A 25,727-nucleotide genomic window follows, 5' to 3' on the forward strand; every position below is an offset into this window, starting at 1 on the left:
GGAATAGACCATGTAAATTTCTGGTGACAATTCATTATGGTTTAGGTGTTGCGGTTATTGGTTGTTAATCTGTCTTCCTCCCTGGTTAACTCCCTTTGCCTCTATTTCTCCCAGTGAAAGTGACATGTTCTCGGCATGGTGGGGGTATGGGCATCAGAGTGCAGATGGGAAAGCAGGGGCATTGCAATCTGCTTTGTTCAGAGAGGTGGCAGAGGGGGGTGAATGGGGAACGTACGGCAAGATAGTGTGTCAGCGGGGGGCAGGACTGGGGCCCATATGCCTCCGTTCTTCTTCCTTCTGTCACTAGGTACACAGTCTGACCTTTTCTGTCAGGGCACTGGGAAGGAGATGGGCATGTGCTTGTTTCCATTTACTACAGCAACAGATTTACACAAGCTGCCTATCCATATTTTCTGATTAACGCTTGTCCATTTCCCAATGCTTTCTGCTATAACAAGTTATGTTCCTACAGCACATTAGGGAGATCCATTGTTTATTGCTGCCTGATTATCTCCAGTACAAACAGGAAAGATAATACATTTTATAGTATTTAAAGCAGAAAAAAAGTACATTTAAGAGGGGGGAAAAATATTTTTAAAGCAGTTAACTAAGACATTGTTCAGCTGTCAGTGAAAGAAAAATACAATTAAGGGTGAAAAAATCTTAAAGTAATGCTAGAAAACTATTAGCATAAATTGCCTTCAGAAAGGAAACATTAAATGCCTGTGCGGCTCAAATGTTCAAAGCGGTTTTAAATCCTTCAACACTTTATGACTTCATTATATCAATCTATTTTCAGCCTCTTGCTGATTTTGACAAAAACTGTAAACCCTTTACCACATTGTATAATATCACTATAACATTTCATAGAAACCTATTTCCAACACAGGACAGTAATGGAGCACAATTTTTCTTGTTATTACACAGCTATAGTCTAAGCTTAATTCACAATGCTGTCGGCATCTTGCTTTTCCACGTTGTGCAGAAGGCATCCAAAGAATCATTCACACTTCAGTGAATTATTTTGCAATATACATTGTTTGATGCTTTCTCATTACTGTATAACCTTTCTAAAATGCCTGCTGTGAAAAATAATTATTTTAATCTGGTGCACTAAAATTGCCAAGACAAAGTCAACTAAGAACAATGTGTTGGTAGATGGGATTGGCATGAACATGGTGAGCTGAAGGGCCTGATTTGGTGCTGCATGACTCCATGATTCTCATGCTCTGGCTCCTCATGCTGTTAAAAGCACTGGTTTAAGACAGGTACTTGTTTGTATTAATGCAGGCCCATTGAAATGTGCTAAACTTGACAGCTCTGCAACACACCTGTTTCATTTATTTTTACCGACAGCACAGAAACAGGCCCTTCAGCCCATTGAGTCCACACCGACCAGTGATCCCAGCACATTTATACTATCCTACACACACTAGGGACATTTTTACACATACACCAAGCCAATTAGCCTACATACCTGAACGTCTTTCGAGTGTGGGAGGAATCTGAAGATCTTGGAGAAAACCGAAAACCCATGTGGTTACGGGGGGAACATACAAACTCCGTACAGACAGCACCCGTAGTTGGGATCGAACCTGGGTTCCACGGCGCTGCAAGCGCTGTAAGGCAGCAACTACCGCTGCACCACCGTGCCGCTATATGTGTACGGCTTCCAGAGAGCAAACTGGAAAAAGCCACTGATCTGGTTGGAGTCACTGGCAATCTCCTCAGGAACTGCACGGACCAGCTGACAGGAGTGTTGACCTTTCTGTCCTGGGCCTCCTCCATCGTCAGAGTGAGACCCAGTGCAAATTGGAGGAACAGCACCTCATATTTCGCTTGGGCAGCTTACGCCCCAGTGGTATGAATATTGACTTCTCTAACCAAGTAACCCTTGTTTTCCCTCTCTCTCCATCCCTCCCCCTTCCCAGTTCTCCGACCAGTCTGACTGTCCCTCCGATTACATTGTATCTCTGTTTGCTTTGTTGTCACCTTCTCCTAGTTAACAATGGTCTATTCTACATTTTCCTTGATCTGCATCTCTTTTCATCTCTTGCACTTCCTTTTCGTTGTAACCATCTCCCTGGCTCTACGCTCAGTCTGAAGAAGGGCCTCGACTCAAAACGTCACCCATTCCTTCTATCCAGAGCTGCTGCCAGAACCGCTGTGTTACTCCAGTATTTTGTGTTTGTCTTAGGAGTATTTGTAGACATCCTTGACCTCTGCTGATGCTATTCTGAGGTTCCCACTTGCTATAAGAAGGCAATTATCACCTGGTGCCAATGAAAAATAAGGTAGTGTGCCTCAATGACCTCTGTCCAGGGGCTCTGACCACACCATCATGAAATGCTTCAAGAGGCTGATTATATTGCACATCAACTCCCAGACAACTTTGATACTTGGCAATGCATGCACACCTTTCACCATCTCCCTGGCTCTACACTCATCCCTGGAACATTTGGATGATAAGAAATACAGCTTCACCTTCAACATCATAATTTATAGCAACTTTATTCTGTATATATTTATAACTTTTTTCTGCACTCTGTTGCTTTTCTATTTTTAGAAACTACCACCTGTTTTATACATGTATGGTTTCATCGTAATCGTGTATGGATGATTTACCAGGATAGAATGCAAAACATTTTTTTTTTTCTTGGTACACATAGAACATAACATTGAACAGTATAGTACAGAAACAGGCCATACAGTCTGTGCTAAACATGGTTAACATAAACTAATATCGTCTGCCTGCACATGATCTAGATCCCTCCGAAGATAGACACGAAAAGTTGAAGTAAATCAGCGGGACAGGCAGCATCTCTGGAGAGAAGGAATGGGTGACGTTTCGGGTTGAGACCCTCTTCAGACTCGACCTGAAACGTCACCCATTCCTTCTCTTCAGAAATGCTGCCTGTCCCGCTGACTTACTCCAATTTTTCATGTCTCTCTTCGGTTTAAACCAGCATCTGCAGTTCCTTCCTACATATCTATATCCCTCCATTCCCTGTACATCTACATCTAAAAGCACATTGGTGCAGCAGGTAGAGCTGCTGCCATACAGCACCTTCACCTTGGTTCAATCCTGACCTTGGATGCTGTCTGTGTGGAGTTTGCATGTTCTTTCTGTTACTGCATTGGGTGCATTTCCATTGGGTGCACAGGTTTCCTCCCACATCCCAAAGACTTGTGAGTTTGTAAGTTAATTGGCCTCTGTAAATCGCCCATATTGTGTAGGGTGTGGATGAGAAAAAGGGATACCCTTGAACTCAAGTGAAGGGGGTCATAAATGGTTAGAGTGGACTCAGTGTGCTGAAGTGTCTGTTTCCTTGCTGTGTATCTGAACTAAAAAGCCAATGTCGAATCATTCATGGAAACATACAAGAGGAAAGGATTTATTCCCAACATCCACAAGACTTGGCCAATTTGCCTTCACCATAGAAATGCTCTCACACAGTAAAGGTTCAGAATGAGACTCTGGAAAATATGGATCACTTTCATCAGTTCATAAGTCATAGGAGCAGAATTAGTCCATTCGGCCCATTGAGCCTGCTCCGCCATTCAATTGGCTGATCTATCTTTCCCTCTCAACCCCATTACTCATTACATCTCATTACATCTTATTACATCCCCAAGACTACGAGTAGGCAAGTTATTGGTCGCTATCAGACATTCTAACCAGCCGTGACTGACATCAATGGCAGAAAGAGAAGATAGTGCACGGTGAAAGAGGGTGATAAGAGGCAGATAAAAGGGGAAAACATGGTTTGGTTGTGCGAGTAGGAGAAACATATTCATTATTGAAACTTACCTTCTTATCCATCTTTGTGTCATCAGCAAATTTAGCAACTGTACCTTCAGTGTCTTCATCTAAATCACTTAAATAAAGCCTAAAGGCTTGAGGCCTCAATACTAATCTCTGTCACACATTTGATACATCTTGGCAATCAAATACAAAACAATTTATCTTATTCTCTATCTTCAATTAGCCAGCCAACCTTCTCTCCACAATGTTACCTCCTACATTATGAGCTTTTACTTTCCGCAATGCTCATTGATGTGGCATATTATCAAATGCCTTCTGAAAGTCTAAGTACATCCACTGATTCCTCTTTTATTTGCAGCACATGTTGCATCTGCAAAGGATTGCAATAACTTTGTCATATATGATTTACCTTTCACAAAATTGACTTAGCTTAATTGACTCAGATCCCTCCCCATCCTAGTTTTCCAAGTCCCTCCCCCATCCTAGTTCTCCGACTCGTTTCATTGTCCTCCTGATTAAATATTACTGATTGTATGCCTCGTTGTCACCTTCTCCTCAGCTAACAATGTACCATTCTACATTTCCTTGACCATTGTTCCCTTTTGATCTGTGTTTTCACACCTTACCTTTCCATATCTCTATGTCTCCCTCTCCACTGGCTTTCAGGCTGAAGAAGGCTCTCGACCTGAAACGTCACCCGTTCCTTCTCTCCAGAGATGCTTCCTGTCCGCTGTCACGCTGTGAAAACAGAGAGGATGAGATGGAGTTTCTTCCCACAGGCCATCAGGACTGTTAACTCATATCACCAGGGACTAATTTAATTTACTGTATTAATTTATCTTTTGTGTTAAAAAAAAATCTATTCTGTTTTGTAGTTTTAGCACAATCCGCAGGCGTTGCCACTTTCATTTCCAAAATGCTGGAGTAACTCAGCAGGTCAGGCAGCATCTCGGGAGAGAAGGAATGGGTGACGAGGGTCTCGACCCGAAACGTCACCCATTCCTTCTCTCCCGAGATGCTGCCTGACCTACTGAGTTACTCCAGCATTTTGTGAATAAATCGATTTGTACCAGCATCTGCAGTTATTTTCTTATGCCACTTTCATTTCACTGCACATCTTGTATATGTATGTGAGAAAATAAAGTTGACTTGACTTGACTTGTCCTGCTACTTCAGCATTTTGTGTCTTTCTTCACAAAATGACAACATTACCAGCTTAATTACCTGGATTTTTTTTTAAGTACTCTGCCCTGACACCTTTAATAGTAGCTTCTAACATTTCTCTATAACAGCGTTTCCAGGGTGTCTGGCTTTCAGTCGCCCTTCTATTTTGAAGAAAGGAATCATATTGCGATTTTTCCAGTCTCATGGAATTTTACATGAATCTGGGGAATTTCAGAAAATCATGACTATCTTTTTCACCAGTCACTTCTTTTAAGTAAAAGTGTAATTGCATATCATTGGTTGCAAAGGGAGATAATTGTATCACACCATAAAACCTCAAGTGAGACCCTGGAGAATACGTTTGATGCACATTGAAAACAGCCGAGATGTATATTTGTTAACCATTATGAGTTTGTTCCATGCAACCAGGATAGGGAGAATCTTATGATACTTTATTAACAGAGTTAAGACAATGAGCTGATAATTACAGGTCTGCGGTTTTAGAGAATCACTCATTGTGGATCCGATGAGTTGTGGAATCTTGGAATCGACCCTGAGGAAACAACTATTGTGTGAAAGAGAACTCGGAAAAAGTACATGAAAGTCACGGAGATATCCAAAGCCAAGAGAGAGTCAAGAGGGAAGAGTCAAGAGTGTTTTATTGTCATATGTCCCAGATAGAACAATGACATTCTTCCTTGCAGCACCACAACAGAATATGTAAACATAGTATACTGTAAACAATATAGTAACCAAGAAAAAAAGTTCAGTGTGTTTATATACATATATATACCACACACACACACCACATATACACACACACCACACATACACAGTGCATTCAGAAAGTATTCAGACCACTTCACTTTTTCCACATTTTGCTACGTTACAGCCTTATTTTAAAATGGATTAAATTCTTTTTTTTTTATCATCAATCTACATACAATACCCCATAATAAAAAAGTGAAAACAGGTGTTTAAATTTTTTTGCGATTTATGTTAATTTTTATGTAGTTGTGTGTCTTGTTGCTTTATGGTATGACTGTATGGCAAATCAAAATCCTTGTATGTTTTTATATACTTAGCTAATAAATTAATTACAATTCTATATATATAATTAACATAAATACTACATAAAAATTAACATAAACATCCATTTACATATATATGTACGCATATACGCATATATATATATGCATATACTGTACATGCACACACACACATAATATATATATATATATAAACACACAAATTTATACATAAAAAACAAGCACACAATAATAGTGCAAAAAGACAAAACTAATGCCCCCAAGTCTAGGAGAAAAACTGCAAATGCTGGTTAAAATCGAAAGTAGACACACAATGCTGGAGTAACTCAGCAGGTCATGCAGCATCTCGGGAGAGAAGGAATGGGTGGCGTTTCGGGTCGAGACCCTTCTTCAGTCTCTGAAAAAGAGTCTCGACCCGAAACGTCACCCATTCCTTCTCTCCCGAGATGCCGCATGACCTGCTGAGTTACTCCAGCATTGCGTGTCTGCCCCCAAGTCTATGTACTGCAGAGCTCCTTGGAGGTTGAAGTGTTTAATAGCCTGGTTGCTCTCGAGGAGGTTGTTTCCGAACCTGGATGTTACAGTTTTCTGGCCCCTGTACCTTCTTCCCAATGGCAGGGATGAAATGAGTGTGAGGCCAGGGTGGTGTGGGTCTGTGATGATGCTGGTGTGGGTCTCTGATGATGCTGGCTGCATAGCTGGAAATGTTAGGAAGCTAATGACAGGAAATGGGTGAAGCATGACATTAAAGGCAGAAAAGGAAAAGAACAGTCAAGGTTGCTTAAATGTTTTCAGTTGCGCAGCCAGCAACAGGGGTGGCTGAGAAAGAAATGCCACACATGAGGGGAGAAGTATGAGTGAGGTGGACTGAGAAACTATTTCTACCAGCGGTGCACACTGAAGAGGACAATGAACTCTACGAGAATGATCCCAGGAAAATTGGATTAACATATGATGAGTGTTTGACGGTACTGGACTCACTGGAGTTCAGAAGGATGAGGGGAGACCTCATTGAAACTAACCGAATAGTGAAAGGTCTGGATAGAGTGCATGTGGAGTGGATGTTTCCACTAGTGGGACAGTCTAGGATCAGGCGCCACAGCCTCAGAATAAAAGGACGTACCTTTAGAAAGGAGATGAGGAGGGATTTCTTTAGTCACAGGGTGGTGAATCTGTGGAATTCATTGCCACAGATGGCAGTGGAGGCAAAGTCAGTGGATATTTTTAAGGCAGAGATTGACAGATTCTTGATTAGTAAGGGTGTCAGGAGTTATGGGAAGAAGGCAGGAGATTGAGGTTAGGAGGGAGGGATAGATCAGCCATGATTGACTGGCAGAGTAGACTTGATGGGCCGAATGGCCTAATTCTGCTCCTTTAACTTATGACCTTATGATTGGACAAGAGGAGCTGTGCAGGAACCGAGAGTCCGATTTGGAGGAGTATCCTTTCAACACAATGTACCTGGTGCCAAACAATGCCAATACTGTGGAAGGAAACGCCACTGAATGGGTTTAAGCCCAGACTAACCAGTGACATTCTAACTAGACTTTGGAGCAATTTGTAATGTCCGGCCGAAATAAGCCATACATTTTGAGGCAGTGCATTTGAAGCCAATGGGTTATATACTGTTCGTGGGTACAAAAAAATATATTAAATCCTTATGGTAAATGCTCTCTGAAGATGCTGAATCCAAATAATGAGGATGTTGGTTTCAGCACAGCAGAAGAGAAATATGTCATATCTATACTTGGAAATAATTCAGCAGAAACAAAACAGTGGATGGGAATGATAAAGGTACACCGTGCCAAAATCACAAATACTGTTTCAATGCAAGGAATTACCTCAGTTATGCAACTCACAAGTGGAACACATAGATACCTTTCATTGAATAGAAAAACAAGATATTTGCCATTGTTGTGTGAGTGAGAGAGAGAGAAAGCAGACCTGTTTCACAGATCAGAAAATATTCCCGGTAACAGCTGAAGAAGGGTCTCGACCCAAAACGTCACCCATTCCTTCTCTCCTGAGATGCTGCCTGACCTGCTGAGTTACTCCAGCATTTTGTGAATAAATACCTGGTAACAGCTGATTATTTCTCTTTTTTTTGAGAATTAGATTTATTAGAAAACACCCCCTCCCCCCCAATCAGCAATCTTTAGATTTTAGAGTTACAGCACAGAAACAAGCTCTTCGGCCCATCGAGTCCATGCTGACCAGCGAACACCCAATACTGGTGTAATACCCAATACTCAATACTAGAACAATTTACAATTTTACCGTAGCCAATTAACCTAAGAACCTGTACATCTTTGGAGTGTGGGAGGAAACCGGAGCACCCAGGGAAGACCCACATGGTCACAGCGGGAACGTATGAATTCTGTACAGGGAGCACCCGTAGTCAGGATTGAACCCGGGTAAGGCAGCAACTTTACCGCTGCACCACTGTGCCGCCCAATCATTCACAAATTCAAAGGGCTTATTTCAGGGCTGTCACCTCTGAGGTACTGATTATAGATAATGGACTTTGTTGCCAATGATATAATACCCGTCCCTACATCTCCTCCCTAACATCCATCCAGGGACCATGGCAGCCCTTCCAAGTGAGACAGAGGTTCACACGCACCTCCTCTAATCTATTGCATTCAGTGTTCCTGATGCGGCCTCCCTCCTTTAAATTGGCAAGACCAAGCATGGACCAGACGCACAGTTTTGCAGAACATTTGGGCTCTGTCGCTTCATCTTGCTGGATATTCCCGGTTGCACTCAGGATCACTCGGGATGCTGATAGCATCACGGATAGCTGTTTTAGTGGGGTGATCCAGGAGAAAGCAGCTCAGTGAGCACAAGGAGGGAGAAGACAGAGAGTGCAGGAATTCCCTGTGACCATTCACCTCAAAAACATGAACGGGCACCTAGCGTTTTACGTGGGAGTTGTGTGCTCGAAAAGCAGCACGTAATTCAAAAACGCGTAAGTTAAACATATACGTGACTAACATTGCCAGTAGTAAATTTGAGCGCATTATTCCAAAAATATGAGCGCGTAAATCAAGCCTTGGTATTAAAGGAACAAGTACGCTATTTCAAAAATACATAAATCAAACACGTGTAAAATGCGAGGTGCCTGTATACCATTTTGAATACTTGGGATGGATGATGCTCAGGAGAAAGCAGCAACAGTCATGTCTGTAGCACCAAGACTACTGGGGCAATGTGAAGTCAGACAAGTCAATAGTGATAGGAGTTTTGACAGTTATCAGGACAGACAGGACATTCTGTGGCCATAAACAAGACTCCAGGGTAATGTGTAGCCCTTGTGGTGTCAGGGCCTAGCATGTCTCAGAGTGTCTGCAGACCAATCTCAAGGGAGAGGGTGAGCAGTTAGAAGCTGTTGTTGACGTTGGCACAACTGACATAGTTGCCCTGCTATGTCCTATCTGACATAGCTAGGAAAAGGGATGCAAAGTACAAAGTGAATATAGGGCAACGTTTAAAGAGCAGAACTTCGAGGGTAGTAATCTCTGCATTACTCCCAGTGCCATGGTGGGAGTTGATTTAGCAAGATAATAGGACAGATAAATATGTGGTTGAAGAATTAGTGCAAGGGAAAGGGATTCAGATTTTTGGACCATTGGGATCTATGCTGGGACAGAGATGAGCTGAATAAGGACATGTTGCACCTGAATTAGAGGGGGAGCAATATCGAGGAGGGCAGATTTGTGAATGCTACTGGAGAGGGATTAAACTAGAAAGGCAGGGGATGAGATCCAAAACAATAGTGCTAATTAATGTGTTTTCAAAAGTAGTTGACAAAATGTTATAAGACTTGTGACTGGGCAATGTCGCAGAAACTGCAACATTGAATCTCCATTTTGGCAATTACACTTGTGCAGTACTGACTGCCTGCGTGCACCCTTTGCATCATAATCTGCCTACATTGCTGTTCTTTTGTTTAGTTTAGTTTATTGTCACATGTACAGCGATAAGCTATTCGTTGCATGCTATCCAGTCAGCAGAAAGACTGCACATGATTACAATCTAACCGTCCACAGTGTACAGATACAGGATGAAAGGAATAACATATAGTGCAAGAACTGAGATGAGGAAAAACCTTTTCAGTCAGAGAGTTGTGAATCTGTGGAATTCTCTGCCTCAGAAGGCAGTGGAGGCCAATTCTCTGAATGCATTCAAGAGAGAGCTAGATAGAGCTCTTAAGGATAGCGGAGTCAGGGGGTATGGGGAGAAGGCAGGAACGGGGTACTGATTGAGAATGATCAGCCATGATCACATTGAATGGCGGTGCTGGCTCGACGGGCCGAATGGCCTCCTCCTGCACCTATTGTCTATTGTCTATAAAGTCCATTAAAATCCAATTAAAGATAGTCTGCGGGTCTCCTATGAGGTAGGTGCTACCTCAGGATCACTCTTCTGTTGTTGATGGGCTGGTTCAGTTGCCTGACGACAGCTGGGAACAAATTGTCCCGAAATCTGGAGGTGTGCGTTTTCACACTTCTTTTCGTCTGGCCTGATGTGAGGGGGGAGAAGAGGGAGTGAACGGGGTGAGACTTGTCCTTGATAATGCTGGTCCAATAGACGGAGCCAATGGAAGGGAGGTTGGTTTGTGTGATGGTCCGGGCTATGTCCACAATTGTCCGCCATTTCTTGCGGTCTTAGATGGAGCTGTTCCCAAACCAAAGCACCCTGATGCTTGTTCCCATATTCATTTTCAAATATCTATCAAAATGTAATTTTAATGAGAGTGTAGCTTATCATCATATCATATCATATATATACAGCCGGAAACAGGCCTTTTCGGCCCTCCAAGTCCGTGCCGCCCAGTGATCCCCGCACATTAACACTATCCTACACCCACTAGGGACAATTTTTACATTTACCCAGCCAATTAACCTACATACCTGTACGTCTTTGGAGTGTGGGAGGAAACCGAAGATCTCGGAGAAAACCCACGCAGGTCACGGGGAGAACATACAAACTCCTTACAGTGCAGCACCCGTAGTCAGGATCGAATTCTCTTAGTTTAGTTTAGTTTAGTTTAGTTTAGTTTAGTTTAGTTTAGTTTAGTTTGGTATATTATTGTCACGTGTACCGAGCGAGGTACAGTAAAAAGCTTTTGTTTACATGCCATGCCAGTCAGAGAAAAGACTATTCATGAATACAATCAAGCCGTCCATTGTGGATTTGACCTCCTGCATGGGCAAAGGGTAAAACATACCGTGCCATTTGTAGTAAAAAGATCAAACAGACAAGACAATGACATCTTTAACATCTGTTCTGCTGAGAAAAAAAAGAAACAGCTTGTTTATTTCAATAATCATCTTTTCAGATACGGCAAACAGATAGAGACAGCCTAAAAATAATATTGAGTAAGCGCAGCAGTGTTTTTTATTTGTCAAGCAGCGTCTGAAAATGAAATGGGTTAATGTCTGTGATGTAACCCTGCACGCAAGCTCTCATTCAAAACATTAGTCCCTCCACTCTCAGATTCCGGTTTACTTACCCTGTACTTCTGACATTTGTCACTTGTCAGTTCAGTCGCCTGGTTTTCTCCACCTTTTTTGAGAGTTGAACTCACAGTAAATCTTTGGCCGTGGCAATGAACAGCAGGGGGTGCCACAGTTTATTAATTTGATTTTGTTAAATGCAAGCCTCTTCCCTGCTGCCATTGCCTCGTGCCCTGGTTGCAGCAGGATGGAAAAGCCATTGTGTTCATTTAAAGGATTTCATGCACCATATGTTACTGGTAGAAAAATGACATCAATTGCACAAACAAGTTTCCAATGTGTATTCTAATTATACCATTATTTAAATGTGTTTATGTAATGAGGTAATAACTATAATTTATAGCACATATAAAAGAAATCCCCATTGAAATGGCGGATGTTTAATCCAGTAGTTTCGTTGGTATTGCCATTAGTGTTTTGAACTTGTTAAAGAACGGTAAAAGGAAATCTGTGTTCCGATACTGTAACACACTTGGAGTTTGCCGTTACACAGAAAACAGTAAATTCCTTGCATTGTGGAGTGGACGTAAATACTCTATAATCACCAATTAATTATATTTATGCTTCTTTGCCGGCAAACAACCTTGCCCAGGTATTAATTTGAGTGAAATTCAAACTCTGAGTTTAATGCTTTTTGATCCCAATGTCTAATGAGATTATTGTTTAATGGAAGCCTTCAGCAACAGAAACACCTCCTCACGGTTTATATTTTGTTGATTAAGGGCTCCCCGGCCGTCTTAAGCCAATACCAACTGTATATGGAATAAGTGGGCTACACAAGCTCTCACTGCCTGTCACAGGCTGCCCATTAGTATGGAAATGAGGCATGAGTATGACAGGTGGCCTTACAACCAACACAATTAACTTTGCCCATTAACTGAAAGCAGACAAAACAGATGCAGCACCCAAGAAAATCACAGCGGAAACAGGAATGAGGAATTCAAACTGTACAGGCTGCTAATCAAAGGGTATCTTAACTTAAGGAGGGGAATTGTCTAAAATTCTGCAACCATCTCCCAATTTTTAACTAATCTATTTTGTAACATGTTTGGCTGAAGACTTTCCCAACTCTGTGGAAAGGTGCACATGGCTCTAATGACTGTGTTCTTATTGGGCTGACCTTTTTACGCTGCCTCCACTTCCGATAGTGTTGTTTCACCTGACTGCCTAATGGCACCCGACCACAAGTAGCATTTAAAAGATGCAATGCTCTGTTAAGGTCAATTGGATCCATCTCCGGAGAGAGCGGTGCGACATTGTGGAGGTAGACACTGCTCCATTAGTAATAATCAGTGAGCAGTGGCTAAACTATTAACTTTGAATTGTAAAATAAGTGGATGAAAGTGATTGTCAGTATGATAGGAGGTTATATTCTCCCCAGTCTGCTCATTTAACTCCCAGCTAGTACCTAATTTTATGCGGCTATATTTTTTAATGGTTGCTCCTCAGTTTAATCCAATGTATTCCGGATGTTCAAATTGTTTATCTTCCACCAAAAATATTTGTGAAAATAATGTGTCACATTATGATGCTAATAGCTTAAATCAAAGCATGCTGCATTATCTCTTTAGTTCATGTCATTTTGAAGATACTTAATTCTTCCTCCATTGTTCTTTCCCTTATCGTATTTATCGTACCTTTTTGAATGAAATAATGAGCATTTAATTTTTTATTCTTTTAAGAAGTCCTCACTGAATAGCAGCCTTGATTTCCCAAGGTGTGAGGCGACACGTGGACTCAGAAGCAAAGACCATTTAGCACTTCGAGTCTCTCCCGCCATTTGCTGAGCTCGGTCGGGGCTGATCTACAGCCTAACTCCATATCCCTGAGTTTTCCTTTATTCCTCAGAATCTCTGGTTACAGGAAATCTGAGTTAGGATCATAATCATAGAGTCAAACAGTGTGCAAACAGCCCAAGTTGCCCACACCGACCAACACGTGTCATCTACACTAGTCCCACTTAGTTTAGTTTAGTTTATTATCATGTGTACCGAGGTACAGTGAAAAGCTTTGCTTGCCTGCGCTTGACCAATTTCCCTCCAAACCTGTAGAGTATAAATGATGGTAGAGTTATAGGTTTAAATTTAACAATTGCTTTAACATTAGTTGTTGTTTGTGAATGAGAGCAACATCAAATTTATACCATTCTTTTCAGTGGAAGTGATTCCTTACTTTAGTCCTGATGTGCCTCTCTCTAACTATAAACCCCAGCCCCATCTTTACCAATTAACAAAGTTTCCTCTATCATTCCTCTACGTTAGAACATAGAGTAGTACAGCACAAGACCAGGCCCTTCATCCCACATGATGTTCTGTGCTGAACATGATGCTAATACCATCTCTTGTCTTCTTGCACATAATCCATATCCCTCTATTCCCTCCATATCCATACGCCTGTCCAAAAGCCTCTTAAATGCCACCATCGTATCTGCCTCAACCACCAACCCTGGCAGCGTGTTCCAGGCACCCACCACCCTCTGTGCAAAAAAGGTACCCCACACATCTCCTTTAAACTTTGCCCCTCTCACCTTAAAGCTTTGGCCTCTAGTGTTTGATTTTTTCTATTCTGGGATAAAGGTCCTGACTGTCTACCCTTTCTATACCTCTCATAATTTTCTGTACTATCTGATCTCCCTGCAACCTCCAGCATTCCAGAGAAAATAATCCAAGTCTGTATCACCCCTCCCTGCAGCTAATACTTCCTAATCCAGGCAATATTATGGTAAATCCACTCTGCACTCTTTCCAATGTCTCCACGTCCTTCCTGTAATAAGGTGACCAGAACTGCATGCAATATTCCAAATGTGGCCCGACCAAAGTCCTATAAAGCTGTTTCAAGACATCCTACAATACAATACAATACAATATATCTTTATTGTCATTGTACAGGGGTACAACGAGATTGGGAATGCGCCTCCCAGACGATGCAATAATTTAATTAATTTAAACATCAACAACCCAACGAAACAAATTGTAACAGTTTTAAGACAGAATAAAGTAAAGTGCAAGTAGATCTGTGCCGGATCACTGTGCGTTTTGACCATCCGGCTCAGCAGGACCGGTTCATAGCAGCTATGGCCCTGGGGATGAAGCTGTTCCTGACTCTTGTACTCAATGCTCTGATCTATGAAGCATACCATATGCCCTCTTTTCCACTCTATCTACTTGTGTTGCCACTTTCAAGGAACTATGGAATTGGACTCCGAGATTCCTCTTTACATCAATGCTTTTGAGGGTCATGGCATTAATTGTATATAATTGCATTAAGTTCCTATTAATATTATCAAGTTTTCCCTTAGCCTTACACATTTATTTCATTGTATTGTCACGTATAGAGATACAGTGAAAAGCCTTTTTTTCCGTGCTATCCAGCCCAATTAAATCATGCAATACATGAGTACAATCAAGCCACACGCAAGTACAACAGGTAGTGCAAGGAGAAAATTACCAGTGTGTAGTATTGCAGCATCACAGCATTCCAGTAACTGAGAAAGTACAGATCTTTTAAAAAGTGCAAGGTTCACAATGAGGAAAGTTGGAAGATCAGGACTACAACCTAGCCTGTTCGATAGTATGATCACAACAGGGAGGAAGTTGTTCTTGAATCTGAAGGTAGCTGCTTTCAAACTTTTGTATCTTCTGTCCAAAGGGAGAGGGGAGAATAAGGAAATTCTTGGATATAGAAACCTAGTTGGAGTTAATTTTCCTCAAAATGGGGGCCAGCTATCTTTTTGGTGAGCTACACTATTTCTCTCTCAGGTGAATATATATTGTTCATAGATGTGAGGCCCAGAACTCCTCTCAGTACTCTCGGTATGGTATGATCTGTCCGGCTCTAAGTGGCTGCAGAATAATGAATCCGTGCATTCTATGTCTTTAGTTGGAAGGACTGCATTCCAACATGTTTTTTGCCATACATTTTACAGATCCATGCACATGCACCTCTAAATCTCTTTGTACCTTCACTGCTCCTAGTTTATTAGAATGTGCATGGTTCAGTTCTTTATTATGTTCAAATTATCTCAGTTGTGACAACATTTAAATCTACTTACTATAGTTTGGTCAAGTTGTTCAATTTTTTAAACATATGTTTAAACATATGTAATGCAATACATCCACCTTTTCCCCAGAGATGCTGCCTGACCCATTGAGTTGTACCAGCATTTTGTGTCTACCTTCCACCTCCAGTGCTCACTATGCTATCTAACTCTGTCATCTGGACAATAATTTGCCTTCAGTTCAATCAGTTTCACCTTCAGCCGTCTCTAGTGAGTTTCTATTCAGGACTTCTGGAAATCCATGTAAATAACACTCACAGACCTATCCCGATGTTGGGGGTGTCCACAGGGCCGTCTTAACGCATGGGCCTGATGGGCACTTGCCCGGGGGCCCCATGCTGATCTGTGTATGTTAAGTGACTTGCAATAAATAAATACTACTTTAAAAATGTAGGTTCAATAAGTGCTTTTTTCGCAACATTTTCAGTCACTAAGTGCTTCTCACAGCGATCTGTAAGTGCTTTTCGCAACAATGTAGCACCCAAGTCCATCGCTAAGTGCTTTTCGGTAAGAGCTTTTCGCCGGCACGACAGTGGGGGGCTGGTAGGGAAAGGGGGGGTGGGGGAGAGTAACGGTAGGGGCCCCAGTACACTGCTTTGCCCGGGGGCCCATAATGCTGTAAAAACGGCCCTGGGTGTCCAGAACCAGGGGCCACAGTTTAAGAATAAGGAGTAGGCCATTTAGGACTGAGATGAGGAAACATTTCTTCACCCAGAGAGTTGTGAATCTGTGGAATTCTCTGCCACAGAAGGCAGTGGAGGCCAATTCACTGGATGTTTTCAAGAGTGAGTTGGATTTAGCTCTTAGGGCTAACAAAATCAAGGGATATGGGGAGAAAGCAGGAATGGGGTACTGATTTTGGATGATCAGCCATGATCATATTGAATGGTGGTGCTGGCTCAAAGGGCCAAATGGCCTACCCCTGCACCTATTTCTCTTGTTTCCCTTTCTCCTGACCCTCCAGTCTGAAGAAGGGTCTCGACCCGAAACGTCACCTATTCCTTTTCTCCAGAGATGCTGCCTGTCCCGCTGAGTTCTCCAGCTTGTTGTGCCTATCCACTTACTGTTATTGGAAGAGCATTGCCTGTTAAAAAAAACATGAGCAAACTGCCTGGAATGAGAGAGTGAGACAGAAAGAATTGAAAGAAAGAGTGATACAAAAGGGTTACGCTTGTATATCTTTCTTAACCTCAGGATCTCCTGAGTGCCTTGCAACTAATGAAGTGCTTTGGGTATAATGACTTTTGAAGTGCATTCTTCACAGAGCAACATGGAGATTACACTTCAAAGGTGACTACATCCACTGTACTTCAGTAATTGCAAAGTAACAATGAGCAGAGTATCTCTCTAAAGTTTTATTGGTTGTGAGCAAATATTGACTGGGACAGTATTGCACATCTTTGAACTAATTATTTGAAACGTTTTACATCCTCTTGACTGAGTTCTGTTTAACATCTATGCTAGTACTCTCATTTCCAACAGTGCAGCACCCCCAGTCCCCCCTCCCACCCCTCCCCACCCTTACAGCACTGGACTGTAAGCCTGGATTACATGCTCATAGCTCTGGTGAGGGATTTGAGGGCGGCACGGTGGCACAGTGGTAGAGTTGCTGCCTCATAGCGCTTACAACGTCGGAGACCCGGGTTCGATCTCAACTATGGGTGCTGTCTGTACGGAGTTTGTACGTTCTCCACGTGACCTCTGTGGATTTTCTGCATGATCTTTGGTTTCCTCCCACACTCCAAAGACAGACAGGTTTGTAGGTTGATTGGCTTGGTATAAGTGTAAATTATACCATAGTGTGTGTAGGATAGTGTTAATAGGCGGGAATCGCTGGTCAATGCGGATTCGGTGGGCCAAAGGGCCTGTTTCCGCACTGTATCTCTAAACTAAACTAAAGAAATCCACCGTCTGCTGTAGAGGAAAGGGTGTTGTTGCTGGTGCCAAAACAGTCTTTTCAATCCACAAGACCTAGAAATGAATGCATTTAGGGCAAAACTGAATGAGTCCCAGTGGACATTCAGCAAGGTAGCAAAAAAAGTACAGACCTGATTTCAGCTTTGTATTAGATTTGTTTCAAAGTAGTCTGAGGGAGCACAATAATATCATCTAAATGGAACTGAGGAGCAAAAATGTCCAAGGGTGTGCTCAGGACCATTACTGCCATCAAAAACTACAATCCAACCTCCCATCCATTGACTCTATCTACACTTTGCACTGCCTCGGCAAGGCCACCAGCACAATCAAGGATGGGTCTCATCCTGGTCACTCCCTCTTCTCCCCTCTCCCATCAGGCAAGAGGTGTAGAAGTGTGAAAACGTACACCTCCAGATTAAGTGACAATTTCTTCCCAGCTATTACCAGGCAACTGAACCATCCTACCACCAACTGGAGAGCAGTCCTGAGCTACTATCCACCTAATTGAAGACTCTCGTACTATCTTTGATCAGACTTTACTGGACTTTATCTTGCACTAAACGTTATTTCATTAATCATGTATCTGTTCACTGTGGATGGCCCGATTGTAATCATGTATAATCTTTCCGCTGACTGGTTGGCAAGCAACAAAAAGCTTTTTACAGTACCTCGGTACATAGAAACATAGAAACATAGAAAATAGGTGCAGGAATAGGCCATTCGGCCCTTCGAGCCTGCACCGCCATTCAATATGATCATGGCTGATCATCCAGCTCAGTAACCTGTACCTGCCTTCTCTCCATACCCCCTGATCCCTTTAGCCACAAGGGCCACCTCTAACTCCCTCTTAAATATAGCCAATGAACTGGCCTCAACTACCTTCTGCGGCAGAGAATTCCACAGACTCACCACTCTCTGTGTGAAGAAATGTTTTCTCATCTCGGTCCTAAAAGACTTCCCCCTTATCCTTAAGCTGTGACCCCTGGTTCTGGACTTCCCCAACATCGGGAACAATCTTCCCGCATCTAGCCTCTCCAACCCCTTAAGAATTTTATATGTTTCAATAAGATCCCCCCTCAGTCTTCTAAATTATTGTACACTTGACAATAAACTACACTAAATTAAACATCTAAAATGAAACATTTTAGGACACAAAGTGCTGGAGGTCAAACTCAGCAGGTCAGTATCTCTGGAGAACACGGATAGACGATGTTTAGGGTCGAGACCCTTCTTCAACATATTTCTTTGCAATTCTTGCAAGACTTGGCTGCCCGGATTGAATTCTTTCATCACTTTGTTATGCACTTTCACTAGAAAACTGCATGATAACACTCAGAGAAAATTCACACAGGGAATCAGCCAAACGGAAAAATATTGCCCAAGGATTCAGCAAAAAGATGAACATTTTTAAAGCATCAGGAGATGAAAATTCAATGTCCTCTTTGGATCTCCTGCCCTTAATGTGGCCAATGCAGGTTGGAAGGGATCTGAGGGAGGGAATTTTGGATACCAAGAAGCTTGGAGTTTAGAATATACTATGTCAAGTCAAGTCAAGTCAATTTTATTTGTATAGCACATTTAAAAACAACCCACGTGGACCAAAGTGCTGTACATCTGATTAGGTACTAAGGAAAAAAATGAAACATACAGTAGCACGCAAACAGTTCACAGCGCCTCCTCAATGAGACTCAAACGCTAGGGAGTAGAAATAGGTTTTGAGCCTGGACTTAAAGGAGTCGATGGAGGGGGCAGTTCTGATGGGGAGAGGGATGCTGTTCCACAGTCTAGGAGCTGCAACCGCAAAAGCGCGGTCACCCCTGAGCTTAAGCCTAGACCGCGGGATAGTGAGTAGCCCCAAGTCGGCCGACCTGAGGGACCTGGAGTTAGAGAGGGGGGTTAGAAGATTTTTGATGTAGGGGGGGGAATGTCCATTTAGGGCTTTATACGTGGTAGTGATAGTGGAGGCAGATACTCTTGTTGACATTTGTGAAGCAGCTGCAGAGATACATAAGGCATAGAAGGCTGTGGTCAAGGGAACATAACAAAAAAGGAAGAATATTATTGGTGAGATATTGCAGAGCTTTGAGATGTGAAAGGGTCTGGGTGCACTAGGTATGGTTTGCAAAAGGCTAGCATTCAGGGACAGCAAGGAATTTGGAAAGTTAACAGAATGTAATTGCATATTACTTGGGGAAATTGAATTCAGAAATTGGAAGGTTACACTTCATTTATTTACAGCATTGGTGAGGCCACATCTGGAGTGCTGGCTGCAGTTCCAGGTGCTCCATTTTCCTCCCACACTCCAAAGACGTAGAGGTTTGTAGGTTAATTGTCTTTGGTAAAATTGTAAATTGTCCCTAGTGCGCAAGATGATGCTAGTGTATGGGGTGATCGCCAGTCGGCACGGACCCTGTGGGCCGAAGGGCCTGTTTCCGTGCTGTGGTTCTAGACTATCTCTAAACAAAACTACTGTTTGCATGCTGCTGGTTATAAACAAACCTCTGCAGCTTGCAACAAATGGCAATGACTTTCAGTCCCTGCACTTGTCCATCCATCCCACTACCAGTAACTCACCTACCCAGATTAATAAGGCTCAGTGGTTTTGAGCTGATCTCAACTTGCCCAAGGCTGTGATTATCACCCATGTTAAATCTGAAAAAAGGCATGGCGTAATTTAAATCTTAATAAACATTTTAACTGGAAACGTATATTTCTCATCTGGTCACAGCGTACAAATGTTACCCAGAAAGTATTTCCCATTGATGTTTTGTCATCTGCAAGTTTTTTTTGTCTTTGAGGATGAGTAGGAATATTATTAAGAACTATGGTGCAATTAGTAGAGCAATAAGCAATGTATATCTATCTATATACTAAAACTCTCGTTTGTTTGTTTGTTTGTTCCTGACCTACAGCCAAAATGGTACACAGTAGCGCAACAATTTTAAGCCCACCTTACTCACAGTCGTCCCTTTGGTGCTAATGGAAGAGGTTTCATTGAAATCGGTGTTATATTTTAAAAGTTATTCACATTTTAATGTTTAAATCTACCTCCTAGGGAAGGTCGGGAGAGGGGAGGAGGGAGGGAGGGGGTGGAGGGAGGAAGGGAGGGGGTGGAGGGAGGGAGGGAGGATAAGGGGGGTTGATGGGGATGGAGTGGGGGGAGAGGGTGAGGGAGGTGGAGGAGAGGGTGCTGCGCTAATTTAGGAGAGGTTTGGGCCCAACGGGTCCACTTGGTCTAGTATCTAATTAAAATTCAGTCGAAAAGATAAGCACGTCCAAAAAAAGTCTATTTACAAAGAAATGCCAAATTTAAGAAGCCTACAGCTGAAGAGTGTACAATAGTCCTGCACCTGTTTTATATTGGCAAGTTGTAGAACCAGCAAGTAAAAAATGAAATCTAACATGGGATTAATTTACATAATTTTAATATCAATAATAAAATTCATGCTTAGCATTGGCATTCTCCTCAGAGAACTAGTCAATTACTTTGCCAGAAGCAGAACACTATTCTGATGGGGAGCCTAAAAAGGTCGCAGCTCATAAGTTATCCTGGAACTACGGTGATAAACCCAATGTCATAAAAACTTCTGATTCATTCAATTCCTGGCGAAGCACCATAAAATAAACTTGTTGCAGAAACCGCAGCTCATAGTATTAAAAGAGATGTGGCTGCTTGAATACACAGCTGGATTAGGGCCACAAGGCAAAGGGCAGTTGAAAGTCTGATGAAGGGACACGACCCGAAACGTCACCTATTCCTTTTCTCCAGAGATGCTCCCTGAGCCGCTGAGTTACTCCAGCCATTTGTGTCTGTCTTTGATTTAAACCAGCATCTGCAGTTCCTCTCTGCATCAAGGACAGTTAGTGATGGATGTTTTTCAGAGTGGAAGGAAATATCTAATAGAGTTTGGTATCTAATAGAACATTAAATAATTAAATATCTAATAGAACCTAAGCAATTCCTAACAAGATATTAATGACCTTCAACATAGATGTACAGTGTATAATTTTAAAGTTTGGCAGGGAACAGAAATGTAATGAACAGTGAGGAGTAGAGTTAACAGGCACAACAACAAAATGGCCAGATATCCAATAGATAGACACAAAATGCTGGGGTAACTCAGTGGGTCAGGCAGCATCTCTGGAAAAAGGAATGGGTGAAGTTACGGGTCGAGACCCTTCTTGTTCATCATTCTGCAAATGTACAAAATGTCTCTAAGACATGCGGTGAAAATAATAATAATAATAATAATAATAATATAATAATAATAAATTTTATTTGTCATATGTAGGTCGGCACAGGGTCAACAGTACAATGAAATGTATTTGACAAGACAACGGGTCACCTCAGCAGTAATATTCCAAGGATAAATAAGATTTTTAAAATGACAGAAAATACCAGAGAGTAAAGTGAAAGAGCCAAGCAATGCTTCTCTTGTTCGGTTCCCAATTTGTCGCTGTAGCTTACAAGCTGCAATGTATTTTTAAACAAAGCACGGTGGTTCCCAGGTAGTTCAATTGCCAGCATATCTCCAGTGTGGAGTTTACACTGATGACATTGGAAATGACCGTTCCATGGGGATGTGCAGGTAATTCCCTCTGTAAGGTACAATTTCCAGTATTACAGTGGATCAAATATTAGACATAAAATCCCAGACTTATAATAACCATCTACCAACGCCACCTAATCTCTTGCCAGCATGAGGTTAAAAACAAAACATTTCACTTCTACAGGTCGGCATTGCCGACTGTCTTAACTATAATTGCGGCCACGGTGGCGCGGCGGTAGAATTGCTGCCTTACAGCGCTTGCAGCATCAGTGACCCGGGTTCGATCCCGATTACGGGTGCTGTCTTTAGGGAGTTTGCACGTTCTCCCCATGACCGTGTGGCTTTTCTCCGAGATCTTCGGTTTCCTCCCACGCTACAAAGACGCACAGGTTTGTAGGTTAATTGGCTTGTATAAGTGTAAATCGAAGGTAGGCACAAAATGCTGGAGTAACTCAGCGGGACAGGCAGCACCTCTGGAGAGAAGGAATGGGTCTGAAGAAGGGTGTCGACCCGAAACGTCACCCATTCATTCTCTCCAGAGATGCTGCCTGTCCCGCTGAGTTACTTCAGCATTTTGTGTCTACCTTCGATTTAAACCAGCATCTGCGGTTCTTTCCTACACTGTAAATTGTCCCTAGCGTGTGTAGGATAGTGTTAATGTGCGGGGATCCTGGTCGATGTGGAGTTGGTGGGCCGAAGGGCCTGTATCCCTAAACTAAACTGGTTTGAATTGTGACTTTCATATATAAGTCCACAATTTATTCACCTTTAAAATATGTTATTAAGAAGTTTTCTTGGCCTGAAATGACCGAAATACCCTTGATGTATGGGTAGATGCGGCCTTTAACCTGGCTTTACTGATGGCAGACCTGTATGTTAAGACATTACCACCCAGCACCGGTTGCATCTCTTGCCATGAATATTTTACAATTGTTGCTCATTAGTAAAAGATTATGAAATTTACATGTTTAGGTTCACTGACCAGGGCAACCGTTCCCAGGAGAAGACCTCAATTCAATGAGTGCCATTTGAATTTGAAAGCTGTGACACAAACAATTACATAACCTGCCTATTGTTGGACACAGGGCAATCTCTTGCAGTTTCCATACTACGACAGGGGGCTTTAAGCTGATTCTCTTATGCCCTAACCATGTCCCGTTTCCCACTCCAGTTTGCAAACAGTTGAAGATGGAATTCTGATGACGTTGGACAATCTTCAGAAATATACAAAATATAGAGCAAAAAATAACGCACCTTCTATACCGAGTACAGTGAGACTGGGGTTAAACTCTGAGTTTGTGCAATAGTCTAACAGATGAAAGTGAATCCACAACCTGTTTTCGATGCCACGGAGTCATAGTCATACAGCATGGAAACAGACCCTTCAGTCCATATTGCCCACACCGGCCAACATTTCCCAGCTACACGTGTCCCACTTGCCTGCGTTTAGCCCACATCCCTCTAAATCTGCCCCATCCATGAACCTGTCCAAAAGTCTTTTAAATGTTGTTATACTATCTGCCTCAACTACCTCCTCTGGCAACTTGTTCCACATAGCCACCATCCTTTGTGTGAAAAAATTGCCCCTCAGGTTCCTATTAAACCATCCTATCAGGGTTCTTGGATTTAATCGTCAGGAGATGATTCTGCTCAACTCCCTGGTAATCATGCAGTAGGCCACCCCAGGCCAAGATTGTTTGTGCCAAGAAGCAACCTTCACATTAATTTCTGTAGCTTCATTAGCAAGGATATTTAGACTACACGCTTGTTTAAAATACTAGTTCACAAGTGCATTGTGTCCACTGCAAAAGACATACAGCATTCAAAAGTCATAGTCATAGAGTCATACAGCTTGGAAACAGGCTCTTCTGCCCAACTTGCCCACAACTTGGGCCAACATGTCCCATCTACACTAGTTCCACCTGCCAACATTTGGCACATATCCCTCTAAAACTGTCCTATCCATGTACCTGTCTAAATGTTTCTTAAACTTTGCGATAGTACCGACCTCAACTACCTCCTCCGGCAGCTCATTCCATACACCCACCACCCTTTGTATGAAAAAGTTACCCCTCAGATTTGTATTAAATCTTTCCCTCTCACCTTAAACCTACATCCTTTGGTTCTTGATTCACCTACTCTGGGTAAAAGACTCTGTGCATTGACCCTATCTATTCCCCTCATGATCTTGTACTCCTCTCTAAGATCATCCGTTATCCTCCTGCGCTCCAGGAATAAAGTTCTAGCCTGCCCAAACTCTCCCCATAGCTCGGGCGCTCAGGTCTTGGCAACATCCTTGTAAATCATCTCTGCTCCCTTTCCAGTCTGACAACATCCTTCGTATCGCAGTGTGACCAAAACTGAACACAATACTCCAAATGCAGCCTCGCCAGCATCTTGTACAATTGTAACATGACATCTCAACTTCTATATTCAATACCCTGACTGATGAAGGCCAATATACCAAAAGCCTTCTTGACCACCCTATCTACACGTGATGTCACTTTCATGGAACTATGCATCTGCATTCCCAGATCCCTCTGCTCCACAACGCTCCCAGGACTCTCAGCCTACTTGCCCGCTACAACATCTCGCATTTATCTGCATTACAGGTAGACACAAAATGCTGGAGTAACTCAGCGGGACAGGCAGCATCTCTGGAGAGAAGGAATTGGCGACGTTTCGGGTCGAGGCCCTTCTGCATTAAACTCCACTAACCATTCCACAGCCCACTTGCCCAACTGATCAAGGTCCTGCTGTAATTTTTGCTGACCATCTTCCCTATCAATGATACCATGCACTTTAGTGTTATCTACAAACTTACTGCGTTCTCTTCCAAATTGTTGATATAAACCCCAAAGAGCAAAGGGCCCGTCACACTTGTCTATCCACCACTAGGTGTTCCTGTGCTGTGCTGTTCTATATTCTATGTTCTAAGTTCAATTCTAAAATATTTAAATTAAAAAATGGGGATATGAGCAGTAGATGTGGTAGAGACGGAGGAATTGAGAATGAGAGATGGCATCCTTTCAAAAGGCAGGTTTGGGGAATTGTGCTGGGAGACATTTGGAACAAGGAGTGTTCAACACAACCAACAAAAAGACAAGCATAGCTGAGGCCCATGCGAGTGCCCATAGGTGTTGATGATATACGTAAGAGGAATCAAAAGAAAATTTAAACACAAAATGCTGGAACACCTCAATGGGTCAGGCAGCATCTTTGGAGAAAAAGGAATAAGTGACATTTCAGGTCAAGACCCTTCTTCATACTGAGAGTTGGGGAGTGGGAAACTGGAGGTCTGAAAAGGTAGAGAACAGATCGAAGTCGGCTAATGGGCGAGCCCACAATGGTCCATTGCTGACTGTGGAGGAGGTGACAAAGAGGGGGTGCGAACAGTAAAATTAGCAGTACGACTAGGGTGGGAGGGGGATGGAGAGAGAGGGAAAGCAAGAAATTAGAGTAATCAATATTCAGACCACTAGGTTGTAAGATGCCCACAAGCTGCTCAAAAGAGTTGTTAAGGGTGAGTACAAGTTCTGCCAGGTGGAGAAGAGTGTTAGTTAAGGGGAACTGATTGGGTTTCTGTTCAAGGAAGAACCCCAAGGCCTTAAAGTCTTTCTGATGGGGAATGGAGGTGAAAAGGGACTTAATGCCCATGGTAAAGATGAGGTGATGGTGGAGGTGGGGGGTGGACTGGGATTTGGA

Source organism: Rhinoraja longicauda, chromosome 5 (assembly GCF_053455715.1).
Source record: "Rhinoraja longicauda isolate Sanriku21f chromosome 5, sRhiLon1.1, whole genome shotgun sequence".
In the NCBI taxonomy this organism is placed as follows: Eukaryota; Metazoa; Chordata; class Chondrichthyes; order Rajiformes; family Arhynchobatidae; genus Rhinoraja; species Rhinoraja longicauda.